The sequence below is a fragment of the Pongo pygmaeus genome, chromosome X (assembly GCF_028885625.2).
Source record: "Pongo pygmaeus isolate AG05252 chromosome X, NHGRI_mPonPyg2-v2.0_pri, whole genome shotgun sequence".
NCBI lineage: Eukaryota > Metazoa > Chordata > Mammalia > Primates > Hominidae > Pongo > Pongo pygmaeus.
In genome coordinates, this window is record NC_072396.2 from 150,753,788 (window position 1) to 150,763,898 (window position 10,111).

A 10,111-nucleotide genomic window follows, 5' to 3' on the forward strand; every position below is an offset into this window, starting at 1 on the left:
AGGGTTCTCTAAATTACAATTCACTCAAAAGTGACAATTAGGATATTTTAAAGAAAGTTTTCTCTTGTATGAGTTTAGATTCGCTTTGTCATAAATGAAAGAAAAATAGCCTAAACTGCCTTAAGCAAAAGCAGGATTCACTGGTGGTCACATAACTGCAGATTCCAGGAGAAGGGCAGGCTTAGAGAATGGCTAGATAGATCCAGGGTTCAAATAATCTCATCAGAACCCAGTTTCTTTGTTCTGCCTTCTGCTTATTAGTTCCTATCTCTGGAGCAATATGTTAGCAAAGTGGTGGCAACAGCTGCAGATTATCCATCTTCCTAGATTCAAAACCAATCAGAAGGAAAATGACTTCCCAGGATGCCCCAGACACAGTCTCATTGTATCTCACTGGCATTTGTTTCACTGTGTGACCAAAGGTGAATAATCATTATGGCCAGGCATATAATATGGTCAAATGAGATACAGTTGATGGTTGAGTCCCAGGTCATATATTCTGCCAACTGAATTATGGAGTGAGGTGCCACTTGAGCCAATTGAGCCAAGAATGGAGAAAGAATAGCGTCTTAAATGGCTGTTTCCTGATACGGTAAATGGATGCTTGGTGACCAAAAGATATAAAGATCCTTTATAAGTCTCTAATAAGTAAATATTCCACAGAGGGAATGAGTAGCTATTAAAGGCAAATAATTCATAACATCTATTGAATGCTTATTATGTACCAGGCACTATGTTAAACACTTTACATATATTATTTCCATATGCCTCACAATCGCCCTCTGAGATAAGTAATAGTAATATGGAAATATTACAAATGAAAAAATAATAATAAAAAAAAGTCCAGAACAGTGAAGTCACTAGTCCAAGGTCCCACAGCTAATAAGTGGAGAAACACATATCACCTCAAGATATTGCCAAAAACTAACACTTTCCAGGTTAATTAATTTGTTAGCATAATGGAGAAGTTCTAATGGAGATAGAGAGGTGTGCTCAAGGAATCAAAATGCTTACAAGGAGGTGGGGCAGTTTCATGTTAGAAAAAGACCCCCTTATAAAAGTTGGGTTCATTTTGCAAGTAACAGAAAATTTGATTAATAGTGTCTTAATCAGTGAAAATGTATTATCTCACTTCCCAGAAATCCCAAAGCAGGGAGTTCCAGGGTTGGTTCATTCAGCAGTGCTACACCAAGGAACCAGGTTTCTTCACCACCACCTGGCACTCATCATCTAGTTTGGCCCTTCATGGCTGCAAGGTGACTGCAACAGTTCCAGCCATCACATATTTATATGACTCTGGCCAAAGACAGAAAATGAAATTTCTCCTCTAGTGTCTCTTTTTTATCGGTAAGGAAACCTTTCCAGGAGTCTCACAGCAGAAGCCCTCTGCTATGGTTTGAATATGTCCCTTCCAAAAGTAATGTGTTAAAACTTAATGGCTGGCCAGGCGCGGTGGCTCACGCCTGTAATCCCAGCACTTTGGGAGGCTGAGGCGAGCAGATCATGAGGTCAGGAGATCGAGACCATCCTGGCTAATATGGTGAAACCCTGTCTCTACTAAAAATACAAAAAATTAGCTGGGTGTGGTGGCACATGCCTGTAGTCCCAGCTACTCAGGAGGCTGAGGCAGGAGAATTGCTTGAACCTGAGAGGCAGAGATTGCTGTGAGCAGAGATCGCACCACTGCACTCCAGCCTGGGTGACAGAGTGAGACTCCGTCTCCAAAAAAAAAAAAAAAAAAAACCAAACAGAAAAACCAAACAAACAAAAACTTAATGGCCAATGTGATAGTATTAAGATGTGGAGCCATTAGGAGGTAATTAGACCTCTAATTATGTCTTAAATTAAGGGCTCCTCCTTCATGGACAGGATTAAGGTCCTTATATGAAAGGGTTCATGCTCTTCCACTTTCTACCATGTGAGACAGGCATTCCTTCCCTCCAGTAGATACAGCAATAAGGTGCCATTTTGGGAGCAGAAGGCAGCCCTCATGGAATAACCAAACCTGCCACCACCTTGATCTTGGAATTCCCAGACTCCAGAACTGTGAGAAATACATTTCTGTTCTTTGTAAGTTACCCAGTCTTAAGTATTTTATTATAGCAGCACATACAGACTAAGACAGACAGACTGGGTTACGTGGTTTACTTTAAGCCAGTCTCTGCTGAAGGAGAATGAATTTCATCTCTTCCGAGGAAAGGCCCATTTTCTCAGCACCAGAGCCTGGAATAAGGTACAGCATTTTAGAAATCTAGGTAAAAACTTTAGGAGGCACTTAATCTCAGGGTCATGCACTTCCAACAACCCTTTGAGCGCCTCCTTAAATTGTGTGCACCTGTACAATCTTAAGTGCGGTCCTCACTTGCCATCCCAGCCCTGCTCAGCATACTATATCCTCCTAGCACTTGTAAAAAATTAGGAGTTATTTTAGGATAAAATAAGGAGTAGATGGCTTCTGAAATGACAATATTTAAATGTCAGCCACTCTTGACATCTGTCATGTCTCACCCATCAAGCATGCATATAAAGCCTTGGTCTCACTACTAACATGAAGCATTTAACATCTCTGGGCCTTTTTTACTGGATAATCTTCAAGGTTCCTCCTAGCTTTGAAGTCCAGGGAATCCTGTTAGTTATTTTAAACAGATGACATGTATGGCCTTATCTACTGTTAGAGAAGCTGAACAGTAAGGAAACTGACATTTGAGTCACAGGAGAAAAAGTCTCATATCTGGCTCCAATCCTTCCCTATAAACTTCCCCCTCCATTCTCACCTCCCCTATTCCCCCACCACCAACACACACATTCTCAATAAATCATATCGCTATTAGTAGCAGAGAACTGTAGTGGACACCATGATACACCACCTGGCTTACCCAGTTCCAGGCCTGAAGCACTCATTTCCTCAGCTGTTGAGAGTGTTGGTGATTGACTCCTCTCAGCTAAGTCCATTTCCAGGGATTGTTCACAGCTGGAGAAAGATGCCTCACCCAAAAATCACAACTCCTTCTCTGGGACAGCCTGTATCCAGTGATAGGGGGGTTAGTTGTGGGAGGGGTAATAAAGGTCCAGATCTTTACCTCAATTTGGGACCACCCTGAAGGGATATTTCAACTCCACAATTCTTTGTGGGGTTGGCTGAGGACTCCACTATGAATGCACCAAGTATAACTTATTTTGCTCAATCCTGCTTCCTTCATGATCCCACAGGCGTTGATCCTGAGCCCAGTCCCCAATAAACTTCCTGCATACGATTCTCCACCTCAGAGTTTGCTTCTCAGAGAATCCAAACTGTGACAAAAACTATAGACCTTTTTGTTGAAACTGGGGCATTTCTTTCCTTTTTTCTTCTGCTTTTCTTCATTTTTTGTAGTTATCACCTTTAAGTAAAATAACATATGGTAAACACACATAGGTGGACACATTTCTTTGTGCTCAAGGGATAACAATGTTCCCTAAATTATTTTAGTAGAATTAACTTGCTCCAAACAGTACTGCCTGAAATCAAAGCCACATGACACAGATCTGGAGTGGTTTCTCTCTTTGGGTACATGATGAATTCCTCATTTGCAACTGAATACCCCAAATTAGAGTCCTAATCCTGAGAGCCCGTATTCTACTGTTTGGAAAAATGTTCCCCCTATTGAGCTCTATGTATACTGAGAAAAAGTCATTGTCATTAAAACCATTCATTTTTCATAATGCATTTCTGCTGTAAGTTCCTACTCTCAAAATTAAGTAGCATTTAACAGGTCTCCTTGACCTGAGTGTTTGTTAAGATATATTTTCTGTTAATCAGTAAATCATATACTTCACTGGGCCTGAAATTAATCCAGAGGGGCATTCTGGCAGCAAGTGAGCAAGTCTCTACCCCAAGGGTCCTGTGTCTGCATTTCTAACCAGAGGAGCTCATGCTGACTGCTGAATTCTTTAGACTGGAACAAAGCAAGGATATTTCCACTGGCTGCCTTTATGCTGCCTGACTGAAGTGACAAGATTGCAGTAGATTCATTAAATTTTCAGCTGTTATTCTGGTCAATCATAAGCAATCTATTTGTAACAGTAACAGGCTGTCCAAACAGTGATTCATTACCCAGTTCCTTGGTCATTTTAGTTATCAGATGAAATCAGAACCTATTTTATTAATTATAATAACTAAAAACAATGAACAGGCACAGTGGCTCATGCCTGTAATCACAGCACTTTGGGAGGCCGAGGCAGGAGGATTGCATGAGTACAGGAGTTCAGGGCCAGCCTGGGCAACAGAGTGAGGCCTTCTCTCTACAAAAAATAAAATTAGCTGGTTGTGGAACCCCCCCCTGCCCCATGTAGTCTCAGCTACTTGGGAGGCTGAGGTAGGAGGATTGCTTGAGCCGAGGAGTTTGAGGCCGCAAAAAGCCAAGATTGCACCACTGCACTCCAGCCTGGGTGACAGAGTGAGACCCTGTCTCAAAAAAAAAAAAAAAAAGAGAATAAAAATAATTGATTAGGACATCTATTTTATCTATTTTTTTTAACATAGTATCCATTCCATAGGGAAGACCCAAATAACTTTCACCTGGATAACAGCATGTGCTGGTTAATATTAAGTGTCAACTTAACTGAAGGATGCAAAGCATTGTTTCTGGGTGTGTCTGTGAGGGTGTTGCCAGAGGAGATTAACATTTGAGTCAGTGGACTGGGAGAGGCAGACTCATCCTCCATCTGGGTGGGCTGCCAGCGCAGCTAGAACAAAGCAGGCAGAAGGAGGTGGAATGAGCACACTTGCTAAGTCTTCTGGCCTTCCTCTTTCTCTTGTGGTGCTGGATGCTTCCTGCCCTCAAACATAAGACTCCAAGTCCTTTGGCTTTTGGACTCTTGGACTTACAACAGTGGTTTGCCAGGTGCTCTTGGGCCTTCGGCCACAGACTGAAGGCTGCACTGTTGGCTTCTCTACTTTTGAGACTTTTGGATTCGGACTGAGCCACTACCGGCTTCCTTGCTCCTCAGCTTGCAGACAGCCTATTGCGGGACTTCACCTTATGATCATGTAAGTTAATTCTCCATAATAAACTCCCTTTCATATATACATATATACTATTAGTTCTGTCCCTCTAGAGAATCCTAATACGGGGCATTACTGTCTTAAATGGTTCTTCACACTCCTGTCTCTTCAGACACTGTAATACTCATGGCTGAAAAGGGGTTCTTTATAAAGCCTAACTTTACCTAATGCAAACACTGGTAACAGAAATGGAGTGATCCTGTGACAAAAGGAACAAAAATATGTGGCATCACCTCAGTGGTCAGGAAGCTTTATGGCAAGGAGAAATGAACAGGTGAAATGGCTAGAGATCTATTTGATTCAATAGCAAAACACTTGGTAACAGTATCAGTGCATTAACTTGATTGCAGATGGAAAGGCTACGTAGTGTTATAATGGAAGAGGGTAGAAAATTAAGTATTAGTAGCATGTGTTAGGTTCTATTGACTCTGTTTGGCAAGATATTATATGAGAAATATGACCAAAGAAGGAAGTGGTTAGTTTCTGAGAAGAAATGAAAGGACAAAAGATGATCCAGAAATCAGGGGCCTTACAGATTTGGAAAAGCCATTTGCTTGTGTAACGTGAATGATACGAGACAGTATAAAACAGGACTAAAGATTCAAATGCCCAATAAAACTCAGTGACTCTAGGCAAATATCAAATTAAGGGGATGGCCTTTCCATGTTTTCTTCTAAATAGTTTTGACCACAAATTGAGAGAAGTATGGGAGTAAAGAGGCAAAGAAATAAGGAACATTTGAGAGTTATGTCTAGAAAAATTTTTTATTCTAGTTACTGGCTCACAAAACTAACTGGATACAAACAGATGACTAAATTTAGAGGTAACTGTGCTGTGAAAGGAACCATAAGCCTAAACTCAAGTGCCTTGGACTATTCTAGACATAAATAAACCTGGGTCCTCTAACCTCCCATGATTAGGAAGCTGACTTCAAAGGCTCTGTAGCCCCTAAAGAGAGCTTGCTCTTCAACATGCATTTCAGAAGTGGCCAAAGACAGTAATATGAACAAGGTACAGCTCCCCAGAGGGTAGATCCACGGGCCATGGTGATCATAAACAAAGGAGTTCCTTCAGAGCGCAGAATCAGAGTTTAATCAAGGAATTTCCCTCCACCAAAGAGAGAGCACCTGCATAGCAGCTTCCCAGGGAGATTTCAAAATGATCACAACCCAGTCAGTGGCTATTCTGTGTTTCCCATTCTCTCTTTCTAAATGGGAATGGTGTTAACTTTTACTGTGGTTAAAAACTTGCACACATCAGTAGCTTATAAGAATAAGTGTTTATTTCTCATAGTTTTGTGAGTCAGCTGTGACTCAGTGGGGTTCAGCTCCAGGCTGTGGGGTGCATTTTGGTCAGCTCCATATGTCTATTTCTGGGACCCAGGGTAAAACAGCAGCAACTACCAGGAGTATGCTCTTATCGAAATGCAAGACAAGAGGCCTAGAGTGAAGGCTAAGTCATACAAACACATTCAATGCCTCTAGTCTTGTATGGCATAAGTTATATCTGCTCACATGTCATTAGCTAAAGCAGGGCACATGGCTAAAACCAAAATCAGCACGTTGGAGAAGTCTCTCTGTCCATAGTTAACCATTTTGAATAATAGGGGTGAAAGGGAATATTGTCAACAGATATTACAATCTACCACCACGATATTTATTGCAGTTATTTGGTCCTCATTCAACCATTGTATATTGGGCATGTGTGAGTGTGGGTTGATAACCTGTCTTTTAACCATAGGTTGTCAGACAAAATGAGACCACATCTGGGCCAGATAAAGACAACTACATACTATCCTGAGAGTTTTAACTTTGAGCTAGAGACTATGAGTAGATTATATTTAGGGCTGTATCCCTTAGGGAGTAGGGCAATGTCTTCTATGAGTAAAGAGATGAAACAGTTTGAGGACTAAAAGGAAGACGCTAGCAGAGATAATGCTCTGTGTCAGAGTGAATATGATTCACCTAATCATTCAGCCATTCTTTCACAGTGGCACATGTGAGACCTAGGTACAATTATACATTTATTTCCTAATGTAACCCTGTAGTAGCTGCCATCTTGTCAAGCAGAAACTCCAGTCTCCTGACAAGTCCCCAATTCCAAAATTATATTTTATGAATATCTTAAATGTAGTCAGGAACAATTTCCAAGTTATATGTGCTGCTTTCCTGAACATTTCTAATCAGTTATCTTTTTTATATGTTCACTACTCATTTATACTTTAATCTTCTAATATTTATACCTTCCAGTTAAAACAGACTAATAGGTTATGCTACACAAACACCCCCTTCCCCAAATCCCAGTAGTCTTTAAGAAGAAATGGTGGTTTCTCACTCACACTACATGTTCATCACAAGTCAACTAGGTGCTGTGTTTCAGAGCCTCCTTATCCTCACTCCAGGGCTCCAGCTGATGGAGCTGCCACTCTTCAGTAGCCACAACATTGATGATTCTCATGGCAGGTAGAATATCAAATTTGATGAGGCATGTACTGACTCATAATTCTTTTCCTTAGAAGTGATGTATGTGACTTTTGCTCACGTTTAATTGGCCAAAACAGGCCATGTGTTCACACCTAGTTCAAACAGGCTGGGGAGTATGATCCTCTGGAAAGAAGGGGAACTATATTCCAGGGAACAATAATACAGGTCTAATACAGTTGAACCGTCTGGTTAACAAATACAGTTCTCTCCCCTCCCCATGTTGGACACTTTACCCCTTCTCCAAAGGAAACAACTACTATCCAATCATTGCTTCAAGCTCCAAGTCAAATTTATGAATGCTCAGGGTGATACCTGGTAGTTTCTACATAAGAAATCAACATTCCCAATGTACAAGGTAACATAGGCATAGGATAAACTGCATTAAATTCTCTTCTTCAAAAACAGAAGAAGAGACATATAGCAGCCACCGGGCCACAGCAACAATGAAATCCCATGGGGCAGATGTTTGGAGAGGCCCCTGCCTTAGGCTTAGAGAACTTTCCTGGGAATCGTCCCTGATTGCTTTTCCTTTAAGTGGCTTCTTTGTGCATTGTTTGCCTGTGGCTCTTGTCTCCACTATCGGGGACGTTCTTCCTTTTCAGTTATGCTGTAAGTCATATATAAAGCTAGTACAGTAAAACTGCCTTCCATGGAAATCTAGTAGTTTTGTGTACTGCTTCTCATCCAAGAGAGGTTGTTTTCCTAAGTATAATTTAAAGCTTCAGTCACAAACTATTTAGTCCAGGCTCATGGTCTCTTTGGCAGTACATATTTTTTTTTTTTTCAAAAACTTCAGTCAGTTTCTTAGCAACTGCATTCCAATCAACTCTATATGCTGTTAACAATATCTACACCTCTTTTCTAGATCCCTCCCCCCGCCAAATAAAGTTTCAGTAACTTGAGTCCATCAGTTTAGGAGAGCCATACTTTCAATCTCTTTTTCCTGAGCCATTTTGCCGAAATGAAGAGTGTCATACACTTAATTGAACCTCTACTCTATTTTAATCGATCAATAATTTTCAATAATGCATGTAAGAATTATACCCTTAATTTGATACTTGCACTGAGAAAATAGGTTAAAAGATTTTAACAATGTTATCAATAGGTAACAAGACCATATTGTTCCTCTTTTCCTTGGTAAAGGCAAGTCTGAGATCAAATCTGCTTGTATTGTTCAAAAACTTCCTCAATTTTATGTCGCACTGTTTGAAGGTTGAATTCAACTTTCAGCCCTGTAAGTACACAATTTCTAAGACTCTAATTTTTTCCACTCATGTTTAAAAATCAGCTAATTATCTTATCAAGCTCATATCTTTTTGTAATAATCTGAGAAATTTAGGTATAGAGTTTCCAATACCTGGAACTAACGTTCCGTTTCTAAGCCTCTTACCCTAAAACAACATGGTCATTATGTGCATGATCCGCCTTTCAGTCTATTGTAGACCACAGTTTTATACTGAAATGTTCTCTATTACTTGCTATGTCTCACCAACTTTCTAGCTTCTGACAGCTCTCATTTCCCAGAGCACAACCTTTAAATCAATGCCAAATATTTGTAGATTTTGGTGCAACCACACCCATATTCTACTGTGGATTTCAGTATGAGTCAGGATAGCAGATAGCTAAGCCATGGTATCTGCTATGGTCTGAATGTTTGTGTTCCCAAAAAATTCATGCATTGAAACTTAATTCCCAGTCCAGTGGTGTTGGGAGGTGGGGTATCTGTGAGGTCATTAGGTGATGAGGGCAGAAGCTCTCATGAACAGGATCAGTGTCCTTATAAAAGAGGCCCAAGAGAGCCTGTTTGTTCCTTCTGCCATGTGAGGACACATAAAGGTGCTGTCTATGAGGAACAGAGCCCTGACCAGACACCAAATCTGTGTTTTGATCTTGGATTTCTCAGCCTCCAGATTATTGAGCAATAAATTTCTGCTGTTTATAAATTACCCAATCTATAGTATTTTTGTTACAGCAGCCCAAATGGACTTAGACAGTATCAACAACACCCACACTTCAGTGGTTTAAAACAAAAGTTTAATTCTCACATTGTATTTTAATCCTGGGTTGGTTGGGAGCAGATACTATTCAGAATATCACTGGTTGCTGCAGAAGAAGGTAAACAGAACACAACAAATCAAAACATAAATCTTAAAGTGTCTGCTTGTGACATACTTCATTGACCCAACCAAATCATATGGCCATGTCTGAGCTCACCAGGATGGTAAAGCATTTTTCTCTTACAGGGAAGAAAAACAGATGTGGTGAAAATTCTACTATAATATCATCTGCCTGCTTTTTCCTGTTGTATTGCCATTTTATAACTAATTTATTGGGGTAATAGGCAGATTAGCAATATTAACCCTGTGTTTCCTGTGTTTCGTGCTTTCTCCAACCTTGCAGTTGTCTTTTAATTTTGCTTACAATAAATTATGGTAACATTTTTTATGCAGAAATTTAGATTTGGATGTAAGTAAATATATCAGATTACTCTTTCCTTTTCCCTTCCTTCTTCCCTTCATGTCTTCTGGGCCTCAGATGTTTCTGGGGAATACCTTAGCAACCTCAAATATCATAAAGTTGGTCT